The sequence below is a fragment of the Nerophis ophidion genome, linkage group LG07 (genome assembly GCF_033978795.1).
Source record: "Nerophis ophidion isolate RoL-2023_Sa linkage group LG07, RoL_Noph_v1.0, whole genome shotgun sequence".
In the NCBI taxonomy this organism is placed as follows: Eukaryota; Metazoa; Chordata; class Actinopteri; order Syngnathiformes; family Syngnathidae; genus Nerophis; species Nerophis ophidion.
Genome location: NC_084617.1, coordinates 25,295,044 through 25,307,520, shown reverse-complemented (window position 1 = coordinate 25,307,520; position 12,477 = coordinate 25,295,044). Strand labels below are relative to the sequence as shown.

General features: G+C 40.5%; 1 protein-coding gene across 2 annotated transcripts in view; it reads right to left on the bottom strand.

The window, feature by feature from the left end:
• taok2a (TAO kinase 2a) overlaps window positions 1-10,749 on the bottom strand; it is a 34,428-nt gene extending 23,679 nt beyond the window's left edge. For both annotated transcript variants that reach the window (XM_061905750.1, XM_061905751.1), the window contains exon 1: window positions 10,289-10,749. The gene's annotated coding sequence lies outside the window, so the exon portion shown is untranslated. The remainder of the gene's footprint in view (window positions 1-10,288) is intronic.
• Window positions 10,750-12,477: the final 1,728 nt, after the last annotated feature.

Below are 12,477 nucleotides of genomic sequence, written 5' to 3'. Positions count from 1 at the left end.
GGTGCAGAGGTGTACCAAACAAGTTTTCACACGACTATATGAAGTAGCCGCTGAAGCTGAAGCCTTTACAAGCTGCTCTGCTTTCTGCCTCTGTCTCCTACACAGCACCCAGCATTGTCCCACCCACACAACCCTCTGATTGGTTACAACCATAGCGGTAACAGCCAATCAGCAGTGCGTATTCAGAGCGCATGTAGTCTGTGCTTCAGCGTCGAGCAGGTAGGTCTTTAGCAGGTGAGCATAAGGCTGCGTACTCTCCCCAAATGATAATAAACACTTCCCAGTCAACTACTACTAACATCACTATGAGCCCGTTGACCTTCTAGAAACAAACTGCAGCTCAGCTATCTCGCAGTCCTGGCTCAAGGGGAATGCTAATTAGCTTTTAGCGTAACTTTAGCTCATTTTGCGGTGTGTGTGTGTGTGTGTGTGTGTGTGTGTGTGTGTGTGTGTGTGTGTGTTGCTTGAGCGGTGTTGAAGCAGCAAAAAAGGACATGTTAAATGAAGAGTCATAGTTACTTGATATAATAATGTAAGTTCATTATAAAACCTACATGAACTCCATAGAATTCAGGGATGAATAGTCTCTCCTATTGCTATTGTACTATTTTTTCAGCTATAGTTACATTAATCATTAGTAATGTAGTAGCCTAGTTTTGAATGGCAGGGTCCCTGTTATCACATGTTGATACAAATATAACATTTACATAATAAAAATCAACTACAGGCTTCCCAAATGCTGTAATAAATTAAGCATGGTGAGTTGATTTGAAACTGTTTAATGTTAAACTTTTTATATGTAGAAGAAAAGTTTTGTCATTTTATTTAATCCAAGCAACAACTTGAGGCAGTTTAATGTGGATTAACGTGGCCAGAATTATTATAGTGTTCCCAATGTTAAAAGGATAAAGCCATTGTTTACAAATTTGGTAAATTAATAACCCAAAAAATTATATTTTGTTGTTTTCTTCCTGTACCAAAAATGAACCGAACCGTGACCTCTAAACCAAGGTACGTACCGAACCAAATTTTTTTTGTACCGTTACACCCTTAACAATTACCTTTCCATATTCTTTGTTACACACATGCAAGCGGTGTGGGTGAGAGTGCATGTCTTTCCAGAACACCAGCTGCAATTTGAACAGAAGCTGCAACGGCTAATATCCATCCACAGAAGCAGCTTTCAATTTACTCATCCTGGCTTTCATGGTAGCAAATAAACTATGTTTCTAAAAAGTATCGTTAGCAGTGAAGGATTACAGGTTCTCAAAGTTTTTATCTAAGAAAACACTTGGCTCTCCGAGTACCACCATACCATCGTAGTAGGTTTAAGTATTCATTAAAACAACACATCAATTTAATTTAACTAGGCGCCAGCCCCCGCCGCGACACCAAAATGCACAAGCGGTAGAAAATGGATGGATGGGATGGAAGTACATTTTAAATATTTAGGACACACATTGTCTTGTTATTATTATATCACACCCTTTCTTTGCAGTTTGTGTTATTGTTCGGAATAAGTTCCAAGATCGAGGATTCCAATTTTGTAGTCTACAGTCTATCTAGTATGTTCACTGTTAACTAATAAACATATATTTAATGCATCATAGGATTTTATGTTAAAATAAAGCTAATAATGCCCTCCATCCATCCATCCATTTTCTACTGCTTATTCCCTTTGGGGTCACGGGGTCGCTGGAGCCTATCTCAGCTACAATCAGGTGGAAGGCGGGGTACACCCTGGACAAGTCTCCACCTCATCGCAGGGCCAATACAGATAGACAGACAACATTCACACTCACATTCACACACTAGGGCCAATTTTGGTGTTAGCAATCATGCCCTATATTTTTTGAAAAGTGTCAAAATACTGCACCATTCCTTCTAATGCTGGCTTGATCCTTCAAAGATCATTCATGTAATTCTCAGCACAAACAGTAGGGGAAGTATTTGCAGTGAGCAACTATGACACTTTATGACTATTTAGCTTGTCAACTTCATCCATTCATTACAGACTCCAACCATGTGCACAGTGGTAAATGGATTATATATGTTATATTCTCTACTTTTAAGGTAATGAAAGTGCTTTGACACTATTTCCACATTCACACACACACATTCACACACTGATGGCAGAAGCTGCCATGCAAACCCCTAATCACGACCCAACAGGAGCAAGGGTGAAGTATATTACCCAAGGACACAACAGACGGACGGGACTAGCGGCGGAAGCAGGGATCTAACCTGGAACTCTCAAGTTGCTGGCACAGACGCTTTACCATCCGAGCCACACCGTCCTTAATGTCATAATTTACATTCTTTTTTTTCTGGTGAATGCACACGATCAGCATTAAAGTTGTACATTTAACATGTGTGCATAACACTCAAAACACTCAAAAAATGTAAACAACATTGTAAAATCACATTGAAAACTTAACAATAAGCTCTTAATATGTAGGTGCAAAAAGTAGGAATATGTAATAAATGTCTCAGAAAATAGTGCAAAGTGTGAAAATGTAAACATAGGGAAACCTGAAAAGAACTATTTTCTGCATATTTAGTGTGAGAAAGTTACAACTGTGCTCTAAAGGGTAAACATGGCTGAGGTGGTGTGGTACTACCGGTCTTGGTGGGGACAAGCGCCTTGCATTATTTCCAGACCACATAGGTCTGACTACGATCCCTTTGAAAAAATCCAAAACGTCCCATACTGCCCAGGTGACTTTCCCTCTTCTATCCACAATTTCTTCATTTTGACTTTCTCTTCTAACTCCATGCAAAGAATCAACCGCCAGACAAGAAGATTGCACAACCAAACTTGGTAGTAAATACTTTTACCTGATTGGTTGTTAGCGTGTCACTCCCACTGATCAGTGATCACTTCCTGCGTTGGTCGGTTTTCAGAGACCGAGTGCCTTTGTTCATACAACCAACCTTGCTTTGCAACTTTTTGTTTCTAACAAAGAAACAAATATACATATATTGAATGTTTTATCGCACTTCTTTTATCGATTACGTGTCTATCCTGATATTATGTATAATTTTATCGCCCAGGCCTTTGTGTGCATTAATAAAAATGTAAGAAAAAAACAACTCTCCACACAGCTCCGTGTGCACGCACACAAACACACACCACCTTTTTAAAGTGTGCCCTATGTCTGCCTATTAAAGTTCTGGGCACTCCAAGCAGTCCAGATTTTGGCTTTTTTTTTTTGGTTACACATTAAAACAATTAATTGAAGCAGCAGAATATAAATAGAAATGGTTTACTAATTGAATTAATGGATTAATTTGCAGCCCTATCAAACAAACATTCCTTCTCTTCACAGACACAATTTCACTCAAATTACATTAATTTTCGCAACTTTACGTGTTTAATAGTAGATCAATTCTAATCATTAATTCAGTCCACAATCGCATGTTAATGCTGGTAAGATACAGCTGTCCAAGGTAGACTGAACAAAATATGGTTGCCAATATGTGCCTCTCCGACAGAAGACACTGGACTGGATGGACCCGGGTTCGAACCAAAACCCTCCAGTTTCCGGACAATCTGCTCTAACAGGATTATGTCCCACCTTTTTCATCCTGCTCTCATCATCATCCATTCTTTTCTCACTGCAGTGTGAAAAGAAAAGTGTGTGTAAGAAGGCGGATGTGAAGCAGATGTACTTGTGTGCGTGCGTGCGTGCGTGCGTGCGTGTGTGTGTGTGTGTGTGTGTGTGTGTGTGAGAAGCGTGCAGACAGCATCAGCGGGTCTTAGTGATTCAGTCAATGCATAAAGAGAGCCTTTGGGCCTACGTCAACCAGCGCATCACCCCCCACCCAACATTCTTTCAAAATGCGGTCAACCAATTTCCATTTATACATTTTGTGGCCTTCAGCGGCCTGATGCAGCTCGACACAGTGCGAGGAAGCGGACGCATGCAGCTGCTAGGAAAAGTCAGCGCCTGTGAAGCATCACATAACAATACACTCCGCACAAGCAATCAGTACGTATCCGTGCACTAAATTAGTCCGACTTCTCAAATAGTTGGGCTCTAAATAAGCCTCCTACAGCGCATGGAAACACCTTAATCCGATCGTGTTCGTTTTTTGAGAAGTCGGACTAACACACCTGGACTATGCGATTGGAAACCAGATCTCTTGAGCAGGGTGGGGGAGTGGGAATGCGGAAGGAGAGGACCCTTAGTATCTCCCATGCTCCCGTCTCCAGGCGCGGGAAACAACCCGGAAGCAGATATCATTAAAGAAAAACGTAGCAACAATTTTTATTAGATTAGATTAGATAGTACTTTATTTATTCCTTCAGGAAAATTAAAATTTTCAGCACAATCCCATTCAAGATCAGACAAACATTAACAGGGAGACAGAAGAGGATCGCTGACGGGTCTGCTGGCTTCCAGCGCCCCTTACGAAAAAGGTGAGGTACAGGTAAACAAGCAGGGGGGAATGGGAGAAATAAATAGAACATTAAAATAAAATAAAATAAAAAAATTAAAATTAAAAATTAAAAAAAAGAGAAGAAGAAGAAGAGAAGCCGGTTTATTTGCTTCACAAATTAAAAGAATAAGATATTTTGAAGTGCATTGATGGTAAAAAAATAGAAACGGAGATGTATTTAAGAAGGTAGCAAAGGAAATGTAAAATGCCGGCGTCAATCGGGCTCCTGAACGAAATACGAATGAGATGAAAGATAATAAAGCAGTAGATCTGGGCAATATATTGAGTTTGTAAGATATATCCATATATTTTTAAAGAAGATATGAATTAAAGGCCTACTGAAATTAGATTTTCTTATTTAAACGGGGATAGCAGGTCCATTCTATGTGTCACACTTAATAATTTCGCGATATTGCCATATTTTTGCTGAAAGGATTTAGTAGAGAACATCGACGATAAAGTTCGCAACTTTTGGTTGCTAATAAAAAAGCCTTGCCTGTACCGGAAGTTGCAGACGATGTCACGGGTTGTAGGGCTCCTCACATTCTCACATTATTCATAAACATAGCTACCAGCAGCTAGAGAGATTTGGACCGAGAAAGCGATGATTTCCCCATTAATTTGAGCGAGAATGAAAGATTTGTGGATGAGAAAAGTTAGAGTGAAGCACTAGAAAAAAAAAGAAAAAAAAAGGTGACGGCAAAGGGAATAAGCGGTAGAAAATGGATGGATTGATGGATGGATATAAATATAACTGATTTCATGTTAAAATGACCAAACGCCGCTTATTTGTTGTGTTCATTGTTCTCCCCCTCTCCTCGCTCCCTCTCATGGGCTACCAAACCCCTCCCCTTCCTCTTTCCAAGACATGCTTGCAGTATTAGAACATCCATGATTGGTGTTTTTTTTACTATGATGAGGCACGATTGGTTGAGATTAGGACAATCACAGGCAAGATAGGGCAGGTCATCAAACCAGGAAAGGAAATCACAACAGACATCCCAAATGACGATGAGTCATAGGAGAGCAGAGTGATTTATATATTAAAAAACTAGTGGAAGATGTTATTTAGATTTTTTTTTGCGGCGTAGACGACGTCCAGGAAACCCACAATGCGTCTACTTGACCAGATTTGGACAAATGTATGTGTCTGGAATCAATTTGAGTTGTTTATCATTTAAGCCCAAATTTAAACTGTTCATATTTTGCATGAGAAATGCTGCCAAAAATGTAATATTTGCACAACGATATTATTTAATCTACATCTATGTTTTTATATTTTACGTAGAAAGAATATTTTCTATTTCATTTATGTTATGTAATTCTGTGCTACTTAAACCGTTTCTTTTCTGTGCTGTTAATACCCTTCTTGACTAACTGGTTAAGAAAAGTGCCACTGACTGTTTACAGTACAGTTGTCCATCCATCCATCCATTTTCTACCGCTTATTCCCTTTTGGGGTCGCGGGGGGCGCTGGCGCCTATCTCAGCTACAATCGGGCGGAAGGCGGGGTACACCCTGGACAAGTCGCCACCTCATCACAGGGCCAACACAGATAGACAGACAACATTCACACTCACATTCACACACTAGGGCCAATTTAGTGTTGCCAATCAACCTATCCCCAGGTGCATGTCTTTGGAAGTGGGAGGAAGCCGGAGTACCCGGAGGGAACCCACGCATTCACGGGGAGAACATGCAAACTCCACACATAAAGATCCCGAGCCTGGATTTGAACCCAGGACTGCAGGACCTTCGTATTGTGAGGCAGACTCACTAACCCCTCTGCCACCGTGAAGCCCAGTACAGTTGTCATTTCAGTGAATCTCGCTCAACAATTAATATCTTTATATGCATACTTTCCCCGGAAAAGCAAAAATATATCGAGATATACTTTTTCGTCCAGCCCTATGAAGCAGGTATATTAAAGGCAAATAATAAAGCGTACACAAACCTCTTCACACAGCATTTGTGCAAGCCAAATGATTCCCTTTCCATTCAACTGGCAAGGTAGTCCAGAAGAATAGCAACCTTCCTCTGGATATCAGTCGGGGAACTCCGGATTTTAATCTCCTTCCATCAAACCTCAGAGCCTTTTGAATTAACTCTGAGACATTCAAAAGTTTTGTTTCCATGATTTTCGTCCAAATATTTCTTCGAAAAAACTTTTCCGCCGGTCTTTCAGTGCATCCGACCTTCATCCGCCCCGATACATTCTTGGTAGTAGCGTCATGTGTGCAGCGCAATCCAATATAATTTCTTGATGATTTCTGCTACTTAACATCAACATAGCCATTAGAGACGTAATATTTGTAATCTGTGTCAATATCACAGAGGACATCACAACAGAGCTAGGCTGTTAACGTGGTAGAAGCCACAGACGCCTATTGTGACGTTATATCAGTCAACCGGAAAATAAACAAGTTAACCGAGCTAAAAGGAAATAAGTGGTTCTTCAGTGTACGGGAGGCATACTGCGTATAACCAATGGTTGCATTAGAGAAAGTGCAAGGACACAGGGATTTTTGGTTGAAAAAAAGAGATAAAGAAGTAAAATACAGCACTATGTCATCAGTTTTTGATTTATTAAATTGTATGACAGTGCAAAATATTGCTCATTTGTAGTGGTCTTTCTTGAACTATTTGGAAAAAGATATAAAAATAACTAAAAACTTGTTGAAAAATAAACAAGTGATTCAATTATAAATAAAGATTTCAACTTAAAGTGCCCTCTTTGGGGATTGTAATAGAGATCCATTTGGATTCATGAACTTCATTCTAAACATTTCTTCACACAAAAATAAATCTTTAACATCAATATTTATGGAACATGTCCACCAAAAATATAGCTGTCAACACTAAATATTGCATTGTTGAATTTATTTCCACAGTTTATGAACTTACATTCATATTTTGTTGAAGTATTATTCAATAAACATACTTAGAAAGGATTTTTGAAATGTTGCTATTTTTAGAATATTTTTGAAAAATCTCACGTACCCCTTGGCATGCCTTCAAGTACCCCCAGGGGTACGCGCACCCCCATTTGAGAACCACTGGTGTAATATATTGGGTTGGAGTCAATAACCAGGCGACGTGATGAAGCTACATCTCTTTACTGTGGGCTTCAGAACAGACTCCCTAATGCATGTTCCTTGACTGCACTTAAATATAGAATATACAGTATGTAGAATATATTTACATTCTATTCTATTCATGTACAGTAAATGGCAGTATTGTCCTGTTTAAGAGGGTCACAACATTGCTGAGTCAGGTTCTCATGGAGCTGGAGGGGGCGTGGCCTCCAACTCCACCTGAATTTCGGGAATTGTGGGGAGAAAATTTGTCCCGGGAGGTTTTCAGGAGAGATGCTGAATTTCGTGAGTCTCCGGGAAAAGGGAGACTCCCGGGAAGGTTGGCAAGTATGATGATCGTTGTCGGCTCTCAGAAATTCTGCTTGATTAACTGGGGAAGGGATCTGTGGTTTGCCCCTTGACCTAATGGATCACGTGACTGGCTTGCTTATTAACTCTCAAAATGGTGTGGGAATTTCCCTGAGATTTATACTATTTTGATCATATCTTGCAAACTTTGTAAGTCTTTTGGTGTCATAAATCATATACACAGTTGTGGTCAAAAATTTACATACACTTGTAAAGAACATAATTTCATGGCTGTCCTGAGTTTCCAATAATTTTTATAACTCTTATTTGTTTGTGACAGAGTGATTGGAACACATACTTGTCGGTCACAAAAAACTTTCATGAAGCGTGGTTCTTTTATGAATTTATTGTGGGTCTAATGAAAATGTGACCAAAAATGCTGGGTCAAAAGTATACATACAGCAATGTTAATATTTGGTTACATGTTGCTGGGTATTGTGGCCAAACAGCTCAATTTTTGTTTCATCTGACATCACATGGACAAAGATAAGATGAGATGAGATAAGATGAGATGAGATGAGATACGATAAGATAAGTTATATGGTCAGATGAAACAAAAATTGAGCTGTGTGGCTACAATACCAAGCAGTATATTTAGAGAAAAAAGGCTAGGCCTTTAAGCCCAGGACCACCATCCTTTCCGTCAAGCATAGTGGTGGTAACATTATGCTCTGGGCCTGTTTTGCTGCCAATGGAACTGGTGCTTTACAGAGAGTAAATGGGACAATGAAAAAGGAGGATTACCTCCAAATTCTTCAGGACAACCTAAAATCATCAGCCCGGAGGTTAGGTCTTGGGCGCAGTTGGGTGTTCCAACAGGACAATGGCATGTGAGAACTTGTCAAAAGTGGTAAAGGAATGGCTAAATTGGGCTAGAATTAAGGTTTTAGAATGGCCTTCCCAAAGTCCTGAGTTAAATATGTAAACAATGCTGAAGAAACAAGTCCATGTCTGAAAACCAACAAATTTAGCAGAACTGCACCAATTTTGTCAAGAAGGGTGGTCAAAAATTCAACCAGAAGCTTGTGGATGGCAACTCAAAGCACCTTTTTGAAGTGAAACTTGCCAAGGGACATGTAACCAAAAATGAACATTGCTGTATATATACTTTTGACCCAGCAGATTTTGTCACATTTTCAGTAGACCCATAAAAAATTCATGTTCATGATATATTTTTGTGACCAACAAGTAATAAGAGTTGTACAAATTATTGGAAACTCAAGACAGCCATGACATTAGGTTCTTTACAAGTGTATGTAAACGTTTGACTACGAGTGTATATGATAATTGTTATAATATAGAGTTAACTTGCTTTTCCATTGTACTGGTACTTGGACATTCGCCAAATTTGAGGGGAGCCATATTCCATCCATCCATTTTCTACCGCTTATTCCCTTTGGGGCCGCGGGGGGTGCTGGTGCCTATCTCAGCTACAATCGGGCGGAAGGCGGCGTACACCCTGGACAAGTCGCCCCGCAGGGCCAACACAGATAGACAGACAACATTCACACACTTACATTCACACACTAGGGCCAATTTAGTGTTGCCAAACAACCTATCCAAAGGTGTATGTATTTTGAAGTGGGAGGAAGCCGGAGTACCCGGAGTGAACCCCCCCCCCCCCCCATTCACGGGGAGAACATGCAAACTCCACACAGAAAGATTCTGAGCCCGGCATTGAACCCAGGACTACTCAGGACCTTCGTATTGTGAGGCAGACACACTGACCCCTCTGCCACTGTGAAGCCATAATGGTTTTGATAATTAAAAAAATATAAAAATGGCCCACGCAACCTTTTTATTTTTCAGTGTGCAGCCTTCAGTGGAAAAAGTTTGGACATCTCTGCTCTAAAACAGAGAAATCAAAATGGAAACAAAGAGACACTATTCGTTTGTTCTTAGCCATTCAGTGTTGCATGACATGTGGTTAGTCAGTGATGCCGAATGAGCATCACATGACTCAGGAACACATTTGGATAATGGAAGCTGACAACTCCACACACTACTAGTAGCCTGACAGCTGTGAATTATTTTTAACTTTCATATACGAAACATGTCTGTCAATTCTCTGACTGCTTGGTCTGGGGATTTGGTTTTAGGCGGGGGGGAGGGAATTGGAGCAATTTTTTTCTCAAAGTATGCCGATGACGTCCAAAATGACCAATTTGTCTGGATCATGTCATTGGTTTCCTTCCATTGAAACAGAACGTGAGAACAATAACAATATAGGACAAGAGCGAATATAAATAGATGATTGTTGCAAAACTCATGGATATAGCTTGTCTTATTCCACTCTACCTTCGCGAAGTGCGGACTGTCGTGCCAACAACATCCTGATGTAATCATACAATTATCTTTAGAAAACATTTAGACGCTAACTGGCAAAAAGTATCTTTACTTACCGCGGCTTATTGTGGTTCCGCTCTGGAACGAAAAACCAGCGCTAGCAGTCCGGCTAACGAGCGAGTGTCCTCATTGCAGCAGAAAATCAACACGGCATTTGCTCATCTTCACCACAATTCCTCCAATGAAATTGACCGGGCTGTGCTTCAGAAAAGGCCCGCCGGTCGCTCTTGACTCGCCCGTTAGCTCCGCTCTCCTCTCCGCTGCTAACATCCGATAGACTGCTAGCTTTAGCCCTGCTAGCTTGCAACGTTAGCGCCTGTGCGGGGTGTGGCTGGTGTTTGGCCACGATGCTCCAGCTCTGGGTCTAATGTCCCATCGATGATCGGATAATTATCCTTTGCAACTTTATTTCAAACATAAGCCTAATTTTTTCTTGGCCTTGATTCAGCCACCGTTTTTGTTCAAGATGGCACAGACAGATGGGGCGGGACTCCAGTGCAAGCCGGAAAACTATTTTCTCTACATCCGGTAGGACTTCCACTTCAAAAAATAAAAAAAACGAAAACTACGTTTAGGTTTTCAAAATAAGATAATTTAAAGCATTCCATCCATCCATTTCATACCGCTTATTCCCTTTTGGGGTCGCGGGGGGCGCTGGCGTCTACCTCAGCTACAATCGGCCGGAAGGCGGTGTACACCCTGGACAAGTCGCCACCTCATCGCCAACACAGATAGACAGACAACATTCACACTCACATTCACACACTAGGGCCAATTAGGTGTTGCCAATCAACCTATCCCCAGGTGCATGTATTTGGAAGTGGGAGGAAGCCGGAGTACCCGGAGGGAACCCACGCATTCACGGGGAGAACATGCGAACTCCACACAGAAAGAACCCCAGCCTGGGATTGAACCCAGGACTGCAGGACCTTCGTATTGTGAGGCAGACGCACTAACCCAGGGGTGTCAAACGTACGGCCCGTGAACAGGTTTTATTCGGCCCGCGGGATGAGTTTGCTAAGTATACAAATTAACCTAAACATTTTTAATGAACGAAACCGCTCTTCTACATGTGTCTACTGGGTGTTGCAATAGCAATTCTTTGTATCTCTGGATGATGGTACATATGTACAAATGATAAATGATAAATGAGTTGTACTTGTATAGCGCTTTTCTACCTTCAAGGTACTCAAAGCGCTTTGACACTACTTCCACATTTACCCATTCGCACACTGATGAAGGGAGCTGCCATGCAAGGCGCTAACCAGCACTCATCAGGAGCAAGGGTGAAGTGTCTTGCTCAGGACACAACGGACGTGACGAGGTTGGTACTAGGTGGGGATTTGAACCAGGGACGCTCGGGTTACGCACGGCTACTCTCCCACTGTGCCACACCGTCCCCTAATAATAAACAAATAAATAACATAATAAATAACAAAATAAACCACATGATATTAGTACATCAATCGAGGAAAATTATCCAACTACATACATGGCATACTGTAAATTGATTTTGATATTTTTTTATCTTGATAGATTGAAAATGAACACCATTGAGTTGACTGATGAACATTATCACATCATTCATTCAGAAAATACAAATAATGACAAATAAAGATAAATACTATTAACCGCGACACGTAAGTGTAAAAGAACAACAACATTATGATTTGTACATTTTCAGAATGTGCTTCTTGTATTTTTGAACACAGAAAACAATCTGAAGGTGTCTTTAGTTTTAAGTTCTCGTGCAGGGATTTTACTAGTCCGGCCCACTTGGGAGTAGATTTCTCTCCATGTGGCCCCCGATCTAAAATGAGTTTGACAGCCCTGCACGAACCCCTCTGCCACCGTGAAGCCATTTATTTCAAACATAAGGCCAATTTTTCATTTGGCCTTGATTCAGCCACAGTTTTTGTTCAAGATGGCACAGACAGATGGGGCGGGACTCCAGTGCAAGCCGGAAAACTATTTTCTCTACATCTGGAAGGACTTCCACTTCAAAAAATAAAAAAACAAAAACTACGTTTAGTTTTTCAAAATAAGATAATTTAAAGCATTCATACTTCTGAATTATGTATTGATCATGTCAACTTTATTCACAAACACTGATATATTTTTGATAGTCAAAGTACACCAATTATGTCTTAATTATGTCAACTTTATTCACAAACACTGATTTATTTTTGTTATTCAAACTATTTCCTCTACTTCTGGTAAGACTTCCACTTCAAAAAATTTAAAC